Below are 16,650 nucleotides of genomic sequence, written 5' to 3'. Positions count from 1 at the left end.
TCCATCAAAGTATAAGGATCAAGCACGATATTCCATTAACATTTAAATTATTTATTGCCCAAGTACCTACTTCTTAAATTTTCAGGTAAACTTTGCTTCTTGATCGAGATGAGTTTTGGGAGTTAATTATTATATGGGGTTGGATTACACGAACGCAGTTCATTAAGTTAATTAAATGAGATAGCATTACCGAACGGCGCTATTATTAGATATGAAAATTAAGATAATCGCGACCCTGGTTGGATTCACGGTATCTTTGCTAAATGGGATCATTTCTAAATTACCGTAATTGCCCCGATTTCTAAAGCTTCTCAAATTTAAAGTTAATTATCTATTGTTGATAGCATAGTTTTTTGTTTTCCTCTTATTTACTTTTATAAATTTATTAAGAGTCAATGTCGGCTATTTCTCTCTATCCCTATTAAGGTCCCCTTTCGTTGGAAGCCGAATGTGTAGTGTATCTAGTGGTCTTCCTAGTTCGAATGAAATAAATGAGTCCGTTCGGTTTGATTCATGCCAATGGGGAGCGGAAAATACGCGGCTACGAATAAAACAAATCAAACCACGACTGTAGGATAGGGTGCCACTGAATAGTGCACTGTTTTATTGAACTGGGCTTAGGACGCGGTCTGACACGCGTGAGCTCCCTGGTATTGTGGTAAATTGCGATTTAGCTACGAGTACATAGAAATGCTAAGTATTGCTACAAATGTGCATCCGCGCTGAGTAATGGAATTATCCTTTATTTTAAATTTATTATATCCAAAAATATATAAAGATTGCAGATCTTATTATCATAGTATATATTTGTAATACCTCTACGTACAGAAGTTTAATTTAACTTGTAGGAGATAACAAAATATATTCTTACAATTAAAATAAATAGGTACTACTTCCTATATGATATTCCTTTTTCTCTCCTTTTGTTCAGATGTTATAAATATTTGCTTACTTATAAATACTTTTGTACTTATAAATATTTGCAGAAGTGCGACCTTTGATAATGCGCTCGTGGATAAGGAAAGGATTTTCGATGGGAATAAAGGAATAGATTGGGACGGTGAGGAAAAGGATACGGGCCTCCGATTCCCCAACTTAGCATTCACAATGTACAAATTCGCGCCGAATTTCTGTGGCGGTGTGGTACCCTCCTGTGTGCGAGCTGGCCCTATTAGTACTTAAGAGTTCTATTATCATATTGAGATCACACTACTTATCAATACCAGGATATTTTGTTCTTATCTGTAACGTTATATTAATAGTTTAGTATGATTTATGTGACAAGGTATATACTCTTTTACAATAGAATATATAGCGTTAATTAATATTTTAAAATGGGATAATGTCGCTGGAATGTTGTTGTTTCTTTAAGAAATCTAATTGAATAAATGCATGTTTAAGTTTGAATTTTCCAATTTGTATATGTTCTGAAAATATGAAATAAGAACATTTTCACAGTTTGCAGCGGTTTCAAAAATCTCAACATATTTGAATGTTCGATTCACTAGGATAGGCATTGTTTCCATATATTGATTCGCGCAACTCGTTTCACAACTTTTTTCACATTTTGTCAAACTTTTTCATGAACATGTGTGTCAAAGAGCCGCTCAAATGTGCTCGCAATCATTTCTTTTTTCATTTTTTTTTTATAAAAATGGTAATAAAAATTAATAATACATTCCTTGCAGATTGCCTTCTATTTTTTCATTGAACAACTTAATTAATGAAAGATGAGATTTAGTTCTTACGTACACATAAACATAAAATACATTTTAGCTCAACATCAATTCACAAGAAAAATATCTTATCTTTAATACTATTTGTGGAAAGACGTTTCTTCAATAACATACAAATTCTATTATTGCGTAGTCCGGTGATATTAATAAGAATGATATTACATTAGCAATATGCAAAGCATTTCATATAATCACATTCTTCAGAAATACCAAATATGTACCCATGTGCATAAACAATGTAATTTTCTATTATTCAGCTTCGAGTATTGATAAACGCTTAGAAAATACTGACAAAGTACGACTTCTATTAGATAAATTCTTAACAACATATATTGCATCACACGCCCCATTTAGCATAAAGCAAAAATTTAGTATTGGCAAAAATGCAATTTCGAAAAGCTGCAGCAATTTAACGCAGCACTTGTTTCCTATACCGTATAAAACGATACAATTTTTGTGTCTCACTATAAATCTCTTCATTATTAAATCGGAGATAAATAAACCTATTGTTTATTTGTATTCATTGTCGTCATAAATGAAAACATATTGCTTTCTGACAATTATAAATTGAAAGGTTTCATTATTTACACTTAACAAAAGTAAAAAAGTAAACGAAGACTACTAAAGAAAAGGGTTTTTCTTCGTACCAAAAACGCATTAACGAAATTCAATTTCCTTAAATTTGGTTTTTCAATCGCATTAAAACAACATGGAAAACAGAATATATGAAAGGATGAAAATACAAACAAATCGTCGTAGTTTTATAGTGATACAGAGAGCAGTCGTTTAATAAAATGGCTCTGGATGTTTGGTCTATTCAACCCTCTTCTTGTGCATTTTACCCTTGAAAGAAAATTAGATTCTCGGAAATGTACTTGCAAACGAGGATTCAAGCTTAATAAAAAGGAGGTTTTCGTACGGTCACTTTATGCAGTAAATAAAATAGCTTTATAGAAAATTGACTGGATTTTCCTTAAAGTGTTTCGAGAATTGTGTCACTAGATATTTTGTTAATACGGTTCAAGTATTTGTTTGGTTCAGAAATCTTTTTCTTATTTGTTTCATCGCAGACCATTTTTCAATATATCAGAAATTTTGTGAGCGTGTGAATCCCGTGCTTTAAGCAGGCACAAAGCTATCTACGGGCGACAAATATTTTCCATTGTATATATGTCTTTGGTGTTTGCCTCAATGTTTAAGAATTATCGTAAAGTTTCCACAATATTGCTATTTGACATATCTTCTCATTTTTGTTATCTTTGGATTTAAATGCATTATTTTATTTATTTTGTTTCGTATTTATCACTCAGTTTTATAATTTTGGACAGCTATAACAAATCTTCTCTCAGTAAGCTATTCAAAAATAAATGCATTTCGATGAATTTTACTTATAATTGCCGTATTAGGGTATAGAAAGCTCTAAACTTAGACCACAAAGTAATACAGTTCGAGCCAAATCGTATTGTGACGTGATTGCGCGAACGCGCTACACCTGTATCAGTCACAGAGGACTGGCTGTATATCGCTTATTGTAAACATGCGAGCTATTGACATACAGGCTAAGTGTGTGAACACGTACGGAAATGAATTTCCTCAGTGATTTGGTAGATTTGCATTCTAAGGGTTGATGAAGCTGTGTGAACATGTCATTCAAATAACAAACATTGATGTGACAACCCCGCACACGCACACAAAGGGATGCATTTGTGTGATTATTCAACTCTGAATTCAATCATATTGTGTATATTTCAAAAGTTTAATTTCCGCGATTCATAAATGATTAAATTTAAATCAAATATTTATAAAAGACTTTATACTTATTCTATAGACAGAGAATACCACAGGCAGAGCTTCTATTGTCGACATGTTGTGTGTATTAACAATTTGTCATATATCTTGACATAAATAACAAATGAACATAATCTATGAAAGGAATTGAATATCAAAATATCAAAATTTAACCCAATCCGAATCAAAAGTAACAAACACAAATTTAAAGACAAATGCCGAAATTTTGTAAACAAAATTTGATTCAGTAAGGCTTTATAACCACAACGCAAAGAACACAATAGGCGTTCAATTACGGCCTTGTATTAGTATGGGGCAAGCCGGGCATACAATAATGGGCGCTCACTAGATATTATTGTCAGTTATTAAGTCTGGCCAGTTTATCGTCGGTGAACACGCTGAATCCTAAACAGGGAAGTATTGGTTTAGGACAATTAATAGTGTGTGATTCGTGAATTATTATTCATTTATAGAAAAACAGCCTATGTTACAGATTAACAATAAACATTCATTTATAAAGATGAAAGCGTAGTATTAAGAATAATGTTTAAAATGCTGTATTTAAATTATAATTATTATAATATAACAGTATGCATTATCTATAAACTCGCATTCGTTAAAGTGCAAAAATAACTTGAAAATGAATATGTTTTAAAAGTTTGCATTAATTTTAATTAAACTTGTTTCAAGTCGGCGAGACAGAAGCAGCAAGTTTTCTATAGAGAAAAACACTTAAAGTAGTGCGTGGAAAATTGCATTACCGATGTAAAAAGTAAATAATAACATTCAAATGCTTATTTGCTTTCGCAGTTTAATTTACCTTTGCTTTGTAATGTTCTACTTCTTTGTTCTTTATTGCGATCTCTCAGTTTCGTGTAACAGAAATGAGTTTCAAAAAGAAACGCTTCCTTTTCCCATTGTTATGCAAACGTTCTAACTGGATCCCTGTTGTATCTAAAAGAATGTTTGTATTAGGTGAATCTGGCTCAAACTCGTTTTGTTAAGATATCGTTACCATTTCAATGCGCTATTTTGCTTGGGAATAATCACTCTCTTAACAAACACTTGAGAAATAACTTTTCTGTGAAATAAGCAAGGACCCTCATTGCTTAATAATATATTTGGATATTAAAACAAGAAATTATGTTGTATTCTTTGGCTAGTTATTTATAAAAGCTTTTTACAATTATATTTTTGTAATTATATTCTTTAACCCTAATTCAGCCCAGCATAAGATCAAAGGTCATATTGCCAAGAATACAACTTTGAAGTTTTTATATGAATTAGTAATATTTAAATAAAGTAGGAAGTATTTAACAATTTGATACGATTCGATTTGCTAAATATTTTAAAATATATTGGCTTTCGAGTTTTCGAGGATTTTGTATATGAATTTAAAAAGAAACAATATACTTGCGGCTGAGGATGGCGGAGGTCGGGTCGGGCGGCGTACCACGCTGACTGAGCAAGTGGTTCCGCTACCGATTCTCTTAATTGGTAAATCTTAGCTGACGCGGCTCTTTGCAATTACGCTGGGGTCTATGCAACTGAATTGATGAGAAATTTAATGCAACGCAACTGAATGTGAATCGATTCCAATTAATTATGGAACGGGTTAGAGCTTTGTTTAACATGCCGGTTAGTTGAACTCTATTTAAATAGGCAAATTGTTTTAGCGATATCCAATTTTGATTGAATATCGAAGTTCGATGTTTGTCTACATTCCAGGCTGAGGTGTATTCGGAATGGAAGGATTAAATTCAAAATTGGTTTGACAGATCCGTTGATGTATGAGGGATTTTGGTGTTGGTGAGACGTGCACGTGAAACGATTTCCACGTATCAAGTAGAAGTAATGGGATCCAAACAACTCAAGAGTCGATGCATCAATGAATTTACAACACATCTACATGTCAAAGTTCGTTACCTTTAGCGTCTTCGAATTTGGGTATCGATCGTGAACGTAATTGAAATGGATCGAGTTTGCAACATTCGGCTCACGTAGGCAACTCGTCCGTTGCCTGTTTGCTACCAACCACTCTCGATACTCGATGCATTATCGTTATCAGGCGAGAAATCGATTATCGGCTCGCGTTTGTTAATATGTAATTCTGCGGCGAGTCTCGATGTTCGCTTCATGTAATTCGATTAAAAGGAATGGATCGAGCATCCACGCAAATATTCCATTAGTGAAGGTTGTTCGGAATTGCGCAAGATAGCCAATAACTATATTATTAAACCACCAGTACGCATATAACATTTTAAATTTAAGATTGTTTTTTGTATCATGGTCGATGGGTTGATTATAAAAATACAAATTATTGGTGCTGATTTATTGTTGATTTTGTTACATATTTGTTAACTATATGTATGTACAGATACTAAATCTACCTTTGACCAGTTTCTGATTTATAATGATAAATATTCAATGAATTTTTTAATTGTAACTGCGTGTTTGTGCGTAGAGACACATGATCAACTCCAATTGAGGTTAGGAGGTGCTACGTTACATAAGCGCGAGCAAGAAAAGTTAAAGTAATACCAAAGTCGTGTGAAGTGTGCGTGTCACGAATGAAACAGAAACAATTAAAATGATTCCCAAGCGGCACCGCACAAGATGTTGCGAGACTTTCCAATTTAACTTTGTGTTTTCCTTCTGCTCCCGGCCTCTAGTTCATCTAATATATTTTCGAGCCCCTGTCATTTTTATGCTTTCCTTATCTATTTTATTGACCCATTATGATACGAGCGTTCGATATATCAGAATCAGTGCCAATTTAATGCGCTATTCATTTGCGAAATGTGCGAAAACCATGGAAATTAAGGATTCATCTTAAAATTATATTAAAGAATATTGTTCGATCATTCACATCTTTGATTAGATAATGTTTTTTTTACCTTTTAACGTTTCCAAATCATTAAAACTATTTTATTATTTTTGTTGAACTATTTTAACATTCCGTTAAAGAGAGTATATAGAAAGAGTTTGAGATTTCTTTCTGAAAACAATAAAAAAATTAATAAATTGTAATTTCACGTTAAGCTTATTATAAATTATAAGCATCGCGATCATCTAATCCCAAATTTAAATACAAGCTTAAATTACAGATACTACCGGAATCTGTTTGAACTTTCTCAAAGTGAAATATCGATTCATAATGACTTTTCTATAATGGCGACTAAACAATGAAACAAGTCGGAGTAATCTGGAAAGTAATGATGCACAAAGAGGCATAACTTTTGATTCACAGACTTGTCATTGTGAGGTATGGTTCTTGCCTTGTGGGGATAGGTTACTTTCACTCTATCAGTAAATTGAATTCCCTACAAGAGCGGCTTGTGTACACGATTTCCTCATTAACGTCTTTTGTCGACGTCTTGCCGTGTTCAGTCTGCATTGAGGTATCACTCACACAGCGATATGGCTGTTACGATCGGGAGGTTACTCAATATTGTTCACTTTTAACATAATGAGAAGTAGGATGATTATATTTCTTTTAATAAAATCATATTATAGCTAAAACTATATAAAAACGATTGCTTAATACAGTAGTAAAATAATTTTATTCTCTCTGGTTATTAAAGAGTATTTAAACAGAGAAGAGCTTATTAGGTACGGGTAGGAGAAGTTCGTAATTAAGTTAATTAAATATTAAGACCGTGCAAGTAAATAGCTCAGGTGCTTAATTGATCCATAGAACACGTTCTAATCAGTCTTTAACATTGCCGCGTCTTGCACCGACGTTACCTTGCATATGTCAAGATGCATAATTGGGTTTGCATCGATTCTGATAATGAAGCTCGTATATTTGTGTTTGTATTTGTTGGTTAATTAGCGAAGCTATCTGCGATCAAAATTATTGTTCGTCTGAATGGTTTAGTTCGTAATGTCCTTACTTGTTTATCGATATTGTTCAAACCAGAGTTCTATTATTGTGTTTAATGTTATAGAAAATGTACCAGTTTTAGGATAGTCATATTAAAACTAAAGGAGTTTTGCTCAATAACTTGTTAAAACATGGCTACCGTTTTTATAACAAAGCTTGAAATTTAAAGGAAGCGTTAGGTAAACCGAGTAATAACACCCTATGGAAATATGACATTCAAATATAAATATGAAATAAATTTCTGTAAGAGACAAATTTGTTTGAAAAATTTCTACAACTTTGCAATGTGATAATTCACTATGCAAATGAAGGTCCAATACGAGGGAGTCAAGGTCTTATTTACTTCACAAGAAACTCATAACGACGACTTATTTTCTAAAGAAAGTGGGTCGGCGCAATGGAGAATTTCTTGCCGTACAAGAACATGGGAACAATATGTTTTAAATCATTAGTCTTTGCCAGTCATTTGCGAAATACAAATGCAGCTCCAAGACGATGCTAATTATTAAACTTTTGTACATCTGTTGCTATTCTACGTGACATGCATTTTAAACTCATTAATATATACATAATGGTACGTGACATGATAAATGTTTTTAGTGTTGTCTTGTCTGATTTCATTAAAACATTTTGTAATTCTTGGATAGTTGATAATCACATTTATATATGAATAAATAAATGGAAAATTAAACCTGACTGTCCGTATCTTCTTCATGCCTAAACAACGTATTCTTTAAGTTATACGTTTGCCTTTGTTGAGTATAAATATCACCAAATATAATATAAAATATAAGTAATTTGAAAAATCGAAATTTGGAAATAAAATCGATGATAGATTCATAACGCAGTATTCAAACAATTACAATAATCATGCATGACATGTCATAATTAAACGAATTACATACCTATAGCAAAATAAATGCGTATCTATAATAACGTTTTATTCATAAAAAAGTGTCAAGATTTTTTTTTAAGTCGCATTCCAAATTCAAACCACTCCGACAACTTCAAAAGTAATCTTAAACATTGTCAAGCAAAGGCGTTAGCTTCTAAAAGATTATTTAGATCGGCGGAGATAGAGGCGACATCTCGGATGCAATTTTGATGTTATATCGGACGACAATGACCGCCCGGCGTCACGCTGACGCAGCTTTCCTTATAAAGCCCGGAACGTAGTGAGCTCAGGTTTTAAACATTTGCCGCGATTTTTATTTTTTTTTTATTAATGATATCATATTCGTCCTACTAATGATATTTGAAGGTCGTGTTAAGGGTGTGGTCATAGAAGAAAGACAGAGAACGTAAACGCTTATGATTTTTTACTTCATTTTCTTTACTTTCCAAGTCATTCCAACAGTACATGACATGAAGTAATTAAATCAAAACATAAATAGTTAGCCATGATGTATGTACGAATTACAGGTATGTACAAAACTTTAATTGTTACATTACTGTGTGCTCTTTATGTGTAAGATAATGTAATTCATTTAAACAAAATGTAAAAAATGGGATCACCTTAAAATTGTTACTGAAAAATAATTGGCACTAAGATGGAGAAAAAAATTAAACAGGTTTCTTATTAAGGAGTATTTCTTTAAAAATGCTTTGTTCGATTTTGGACTTCAGAATTATTGAAATGTAGATACAAAATTGTTCTTAAGTGTTAATGTATAAATACTCCTATTCTATATAATATGCTTGTTTCTGAGTTTTCTTATTTTTATGCATTGATTATCATGGGAAATATAGATTCTCTATAAATAAAAACATATCGCAATTTTCCTTGGTCACGACGTAAACCAGGAATGACTCGATAGAAATCGTAATTAAATATGATTTCTTTTTTCTGTTTGTTATCTCAAGAAGACAATATCAAATTAAAAAAGAAAGATAGCCTCAGTGTATCCCTGTCCCAAAGCACCCTCTGCCTTTGACATGTCATTTTCAGCAGCTTAATTTTATGGATTTTTCGGATCAAATATTGTGGTATTTACGAGGGATTCTAGTCATTGGGTGAGAAATTTAACCATTCTATGGTCAAAATCATCAAACATTATTTTTAAAATTCAAATTAACTTTATTCACTGCACACATGAATAGATATTAAAATACAATAAACACAGAGTTCGTCAGCTATACTCAAATGCAGTTATTATTACAGAGGCTAAATAAAGTATGTGAAAGTATTAAATAGAACCACAGATCAAGTGCTACTTATGATAGATTTCAAAAACCAATGTAAATTTTTAATTCACTAACAATTACAAATAAGCTAATATAACAATATAATAAAATTAATGTCACAATAAGTGTTTGCTAAATAAGTTCATTTATACCTATTACATTTTCTTATCACGTTTATTCACGTTAAGTATATATATATATAATTGTTGGAATATAAAATATCTAACAAATTTATACTTGTAGCCTCATTCATATAAATATCAAAACAATCAAAAGCGAAAGTAATATAATGAAATGGTTTGATTTGTATCATAAGTCACTTCACGAATACTACTCGTAATACACAATAGTAGAAGAAATAAAGTACCAAACGTTACCGTATTAAATACATATTAGTATATTGTAACATTTCAGTTTTAACTTTAATTTCTGTCGAACAATACGAAGCCTATCAAATTAATATTTGTAATACTACGTCAACACTTTTAATTATATATCAACTGATAATAATATATTTTATTATATGCTATGTTATGTGAAAAAATGATTCCGTACAGAATCTGGCTCTCGTTCTCTGTGGTCAGTGGATGTGTGTCATCCTAAAGAGATTTACGATCGTCATAAATCTGTCAATAAATTAATCATATCGCCTGTTTTGGCAATATGCTATCTGTAACTCTCTCAATATGAAACATACAAATTGTTTAGTATCAATAGTATTTATTACTGATAGGTATATTGTATGTACATTTATAGTTATGTTGTAATTTCAGTATACGTGCAACAAATTCTTTGTAAGGTTTATAATTCAGAAAATAAAGACTTTTTAACGGATTTTAAAAGCGAGTTTTTTATTATATCGTACCTACGTTTCGAACACTTTACAGCGAGGGTGGTCACAAGAAGACAATGTCTAATTTATTGTGTTATATAATTTCTAGATACATTACATTAAATACTAATATAACATGGTAATACCAAAGATAATCACATTTTATTATTTATAATATTGTGGGAATTCCGATTATTATTATCGACCAACTTATACGTCTAAATGAATTACGATATTGAAAATTATAACAGCCCTATAATGCAGCATACATTTTGTATTTTCCACAAAAAGCCACAACAATGTAGACCTACACCTACACGTTACATAGACAAGCCAACTTTGACCATTCTCTAGAATACCACTACTATTTTATTTTTATTTAGTAAAACTAGGTAAACTCGTGTTTAACAATTCCTTTTACGGTTTCACAAATCACAGTGCTTTGTTTCTCAATGCTAGTTCTTGTGTGTTGTTCTCCAGTTGCGCCGTGCAGTACGAACCTCGCTGAACATCTGCTTTGCGTTACTGACGCCGGGACATCATGAAAATTTAATCGCACGACGCGACTTTTGTGACGCAACAATAGACGAAGCTCAAAGCCTCAGACAGACGAATGCAAAAGTCTTTGATACTATGATTGGCCTGAGAAGCTCTTTACATTCGTTTCCGCTCCTCGAAGGACCATTTTTATTCAAGTCTGACCTTTGAGGTTTAGGGCGTTTAAAATTGGCTGTATTGTTATGAAATGTTTAATTTTTTTTGTTAAATGGTCTTAACGTGTGAGTAATTTATGAAAAATATGTACCTAGGTAAAAAATAAAAGGCTATACTAGTGACTGACACCTGATGGATCACCAGATGGAAACTAATTACTTTTGGGCTCACTACGGTTAATATAGTATAGTACATTCGCGTGTTTTCACTAGCTTTTACTACTGGTTCTAAATATATTATCCTAGGAAAAAAAAATATATTCTATGTTAGAAGTTGTCAAAAATTTCCAAAAGTGAAGTAATAAAAACACCATGCATTTGCATGTTATTTAACAAGCAATCAAATAGCAAAATCAAATCTTTATTCTTTGTAACATTAATTTGGATTTTGACAAATGCAATTTTATATGCTTTGTCATGTGCAGGAAAATATTAATTAATTGCAGCTTTTGTGCAAATATTACATCCAATAATTAAAGGTCATTCTTCTTGTGTAATATTTAATCCTCGAAGAAACATTTTTAATAATTTTTTACAAAAAAAAAAAAATGCAATATATCAAGTATTACTATTTTTTATAATTATTATACAAGCTTTACATTATGTTACCTATATTCAACGTTTCCGAGTATAACCAAGTTGATTAGGGATAAAACATACCTGCAGAAGACTTACCCAGATAATTGTGAATCTATCTACTAGAAAGGCACGAATAAGAAAAATAACAATTGGAAATTTAACGGTCTCACGGGGAGACTAACCTGACCACGCTCGCTGTAAAGTGATCGAAATAAAATAAGTAAATAAAAAAAATAATAATAATTACTTAAAAATATAATGAATAAATCGCGTTTAAAACCCGTTAAAAGTCTTTTATTGTTTAATTTATACTCGCGTAAAATCGAACGCATGAAACTACTATAACAAATACCATTGTTTATGGTTGGGTCAGTATTACCATTCAGTTGGTGAACCATTCGCGTTTAGAATTCGGGCAGCGTTCTATTAACACGTACTACTGAACTCAATGTTTGAAGACTCGCGATAAACTATAATGTTCTGTGAACAGATTAAAATAAAACAAAATATACATGACATTAGTGAAACATTTCCCTTTTTTCTTTTTTTCAGATAACACACAAGAGCCGCTGTTTAGGATTGTTGTGGTGTGGTGTAGGTAATATTTTGTTTAATATGATTTAGACTTAATTTTTTTCTCATATTGAAAAACAATATTGGAATAAAATTGGAATAAAATGTAGGAGAACAATTAAAAGGTTATTTAATAAATGCTTTGTAAGAATCTGCGAAATAGCAGCGATATTTGGTGTCATTAGGAAGATACCACTATGGGTCGAGCTGTCGTGTTGTGACAGTCCATGTGACAGAGGCTTTATGAGGTCTACTCATACTTTACTTAACGGCGTACCAAGCTGAGAATACATTCAAATGTAGTCTTTATTCGAATGCTATAAAATACACATTAAAACAACCAGATGAAATAGCCAACGTTAGAGCTACGTCCACATTAGGCCGCGCACGTATAGCATTGCAGCTCCCTAAACGGATTAGAGCCGTCCGCAACGAAAATACAGTTTCAAACACGAATTACTGCCACAGATTGTGTATATTCTAATGTAACCTGTGCTTATCATGTCCCGCGCATTATTCTTCTGCGCTATTCATTTGAGTAGGGTATATGTGATTTAAAAATAAACAGTAATTGAAGCAATCTACTCTTGTCAACTTGTTTGATTCTAAAAGAATCCTATGTTTTTTATTCATTATACATTGATATAAATGAAGGGTCTGATATACACATATTGAATTACTGTAAAAATATTTAGGTCAATACTCATATACTTTTTAAAACTACATTGAAATTATTTATTTCACCAGCATTAAGTTCCATTACATCAATTAGAGCAATTACTATTTCATATTTGTTGCACAAAATCAAATAACGCTAATCGATGACCAGTCAGCGAGCGATTAATCGTAATGACATATCATTAAATTAGCGTGAAGCGAACTAAACATATTAATTAATATCATTACATGTCCATTGACAGTGAGCGTGAACTGTATTATCTATAATTGCATTCAATTTAATGACATTAACGTTTGCGCAGTCGTCGGAGCGTGCGTTGTGCGTCCCAGGATCCGATTAGCAGCCACCATTTAAAACAATACCCGATACTGTAAAGCAATGCGATATCGATAAACAGCTTATGGATTTAATAAGAGAATAGGACTTATGGCGGGTCTTACGCTTAATCGGATGCAGATGTTGCAATGTGTATTGTAATACAGTTCTGTATTATAATAATTGATTGCTAATCAATTGTTCCCTCAGGGTTTATTCATCTGGAATGAATAATTTTAATCCTATCAGTATAGGATTCAAATAATAGTTTTTCAATGTCTCACAACTTAGGTACTTTACTTGCGTTGGTGTTTATCGTTATTCTTTATGTAGAGTTTTATTAAACATAAAATGCACTCTCTTAATTTAATGTTATGACCTGGTTAATTTTTTTTCATTAACAATAAGAGCGGGAAGCATTGTTTTTTCAGATTACAACAGGATGAACTTCTTACTACTACCTATCCTTTTTCATTTCAGGCCAATAGTTTAAGTTTTGACTGCGACTTAGGCGATTAACAAATTGATAGGGCACACTTTGAGACTTTTTTTCAGTTTATTGATTTTGATATATTGCTTAATTATATTCTTAAATCAATTTAATGTTTATATTAATAGATAAGTTATAACATTTTCTGATAAGAAACAGCTTTGTAAGTAACTAAGAAAATGTTTTAGATTACAATGTTTCGACAGTTTGTAATCTTACGAGTTAGATTATAATCAAACAGTTTGTACATTTCTACTTCTTCTTATGTAACGTGCATTAATCATATTTAATTGCAATACATATTATTACGTATTAGTACTAGTATAGTATTATGTTATCTGTGGCATTAGGTATTTCTTGAGTCACTGTAAATCGTATGCTACTAATGTCCCTTTAGTATGTAACGCATGAAAATTCAAAGCTATTTAAATAATCCTGTATATCAACGTCTTTGCATAGCTTAATGCAGATTAAGGGCTATCAGAATATATTGCATAAGCGCTCTAATACTAGGGTGTGAGGGTGATATTTTTGTTAGAGCCATGTGGATTTAAAATAAGATTGATGTCAATAGATCACGAAGCAAAGATTTTTTATCAATGGGATATGTAAGATAAATCCTTGAGATCTATTTTTATATCCTATTTATGTTATAAACGCGAAAGCTTGTAAATATGTTTGGATGGATAGATGTAAGTATGTTTATTAGTCTTTCACGCTAAAGCACCATATCGTATATGTATGAAACTAGGTAGATATATATTTTAGCACTTAGACTAAGTACTAATATTTGTATTTATTACGAGCCTACCGACGATACCTGGTTACGAGCTAAATGAGTTCCAGATTTTATTTATCCTTAAAAGAAAAGTAGTCCATTTATGAAACTAAAAACTGCTACAATTGGACGTTTAAAGGATTTTCAATATATTTATTGAATAAACAATCGTCCAATTACACACAACACAATAGCAGAACAAGAGAAACCAAAAAATTACTATCTGTTCAAAATGAATAACAACACACGGCAATAACAAAAATTATTGGATATTTAAAGTGAATTATGAAAACTAAAAACATTGCGCTTCGAACTCAACACTCAATATTTTATGATATTGCATACAAATGTCATATGAGGAAATATTTATTTGCCACAAGAGTAAAAATGTGCACAGATCATAAATATAAGTACATTTATCCAGCCAGGATTGATGAATATTTTTAATTGGCTCTCGCGGATTACTGGGGCTAATTTTAATCGGAAACTCAAATTGGAAACTGCATAAGTCGCTGACCGAGGCTTGGAATGCTCCACTTCAAGTTAATATATAATTAAAAACATTTGAAACTTATTTGTCGCATTCAGTTCAGTTTACTAGAATAAATAAATTGTTAAACTTCTAGCTTATGTAGTATCGAGACCTTTGCAAAAGCTACCCATATTTACTTTTCAAGTAGTTGTTCAAAAATATAGACAAATAATGTATGTAGATAAAAAAATCTGTAATATGAATTTTGTATGTACGTAAATATTATAAATCTTTTCATTAACATGCAAAGTATATTTTCTCGCTATTGAATGAAATAATAATTTAATGTATTTGCTTATAAGAAACGAAGTTATTATAAAAGAGCTCTAATTTGCGCTTTAAAATGCTTAAAACAGAGATTAGTATAATTAAATTCATAACATTACCATTAAAATGTACTCCACGCTTTAAGCATCCACTTTATTAACAGCAAATAGAAATTCCATTAAACAGACGTAATTCTACAAAACGCAGTGCTTCTGTGTACATATACCTATTATGAACGAACTAAAATCCTTTTAGCTGTACTACTTCACCCATTTGCGCCGCAATATGATAAGACAGCTGAAAGTTTGCCGGACAGTGAAGAAAAATATTTTTCATATTCCTTGGAACATTTAATGTTTATTTTCAGTACGCGGTTTTACGACGAGGTGTAAAGTCGACAGGCGAGACCCTTTACGCTCCCCTGAAAAGGAATAAATAAACATATAATATATTATCATCTGTTTTACATTTTAATGTTGAAATATGCATTCATTGTGTTTGGTCTTTGTATTTAGAAATTATATATTTGTTTTCGAAATGAGATATAAAAGGAGACAAAATGTAGCTAAACGCAGACAATTTCGTATCTAGAACGCGCTAAGTTATGTTTCATTACTTAGCTTTTAGTTAACATCACGTGTGCGCTTTTACTGAGAGAAAACTTGAAGAAAATTAGTTAGTACTTTCGACTCCATCAGCTTATGAGAGTGTGATGTTTTGTCGATAACTGAGTGTCGATGTTAAGTAGGCTATATTTGTTCCAATACACTTTACGTGAGGTTCGCGAAGATGTTTCATAATATTAGACTTGTAAATTTAATACGAAAACATATGAACGCATGATAATATATAAACTAAAAATTCAGTAATGATTACATAATAAAACTCATATCGTATATTTTATTTGAATGGATATTGCCTTGTCTCGGCAATCACTCCACGATTGCTCTATTCTGGGAAATTACACTTATAAAGAAGTGATCGTGAAAGCAAATACGGATTCATACTTTTTTATTGACGTTGTATCTCTAATAAAACGTAGTCCAAAGGAACGATAGAAACAAAAATAAACGTCACAAAGGAATCTCAATATAATCGTAAATAAGTGGATCATTGAAAATCTATGTGAACCCCTTTAGTATAATTTCGGACGGGATCTTTTTATTTGGGGAATAAAAATTGGTCATCGCGCAGTATCGTGGAAATATAAAAGCTACAATAAACATCGGTCAGGGCGGTCAGTTAAGTCCAGTTTTGTTGTTTTTGCCCCCGGCTCTCCTCTTGATTTATGCCGCGCC

At 31.7% G+C, this 16,650-nt stretch overlaps 1 protein-coding gene across 4 annotated transcripts in view; it reads left to right on the top strand.

The window, feature by feature from the left end:
• The window catches only part of LOC119832234, a 113,890-nt gene that overhangs the window by 53,668 nt on the left and 43,572 nt on the right, over positions 1-16,650 (top strand). Inside the window, exon 3 of one of the 4 annotated variants that reach the window (XM_038355889.1) lies at positions 12,271-12,312. The exons of 2 other annotated variants lie outside the window; for them this stretch is intronic. The gene's annotated coding sequence lies outside the window, so the exon portion shown is untranslated. Of the gene's footprint in view, positions 1-12,270; positions 12,317-16,650 lie in introns of all 4 variants that reach the window. One more of the 4 variants, XM_038355888.1, reaches the window with a different exon arrangement.

This window comes from Zerene cesonia, chromosome 15, assembly GCF_012273895.1.
Source record: "Zerene cesonia ecotype Mississippi chromosome 15, Zerene_cesonia_1.1, whole genome shotgun sequence".
In the NCBI taxonomy this organism is placed as follows: domain Eukaryota; kingdom Metazoa; phylum Arthropoda; class Insecta; order Lepidoptera; family Pieridae; genus Zerene; species Zerene cesonia.
Note: the sequence above shows the minus strand (reverse complement) of the source record. Positions and strands in the feature narration are given on the sequence as shown.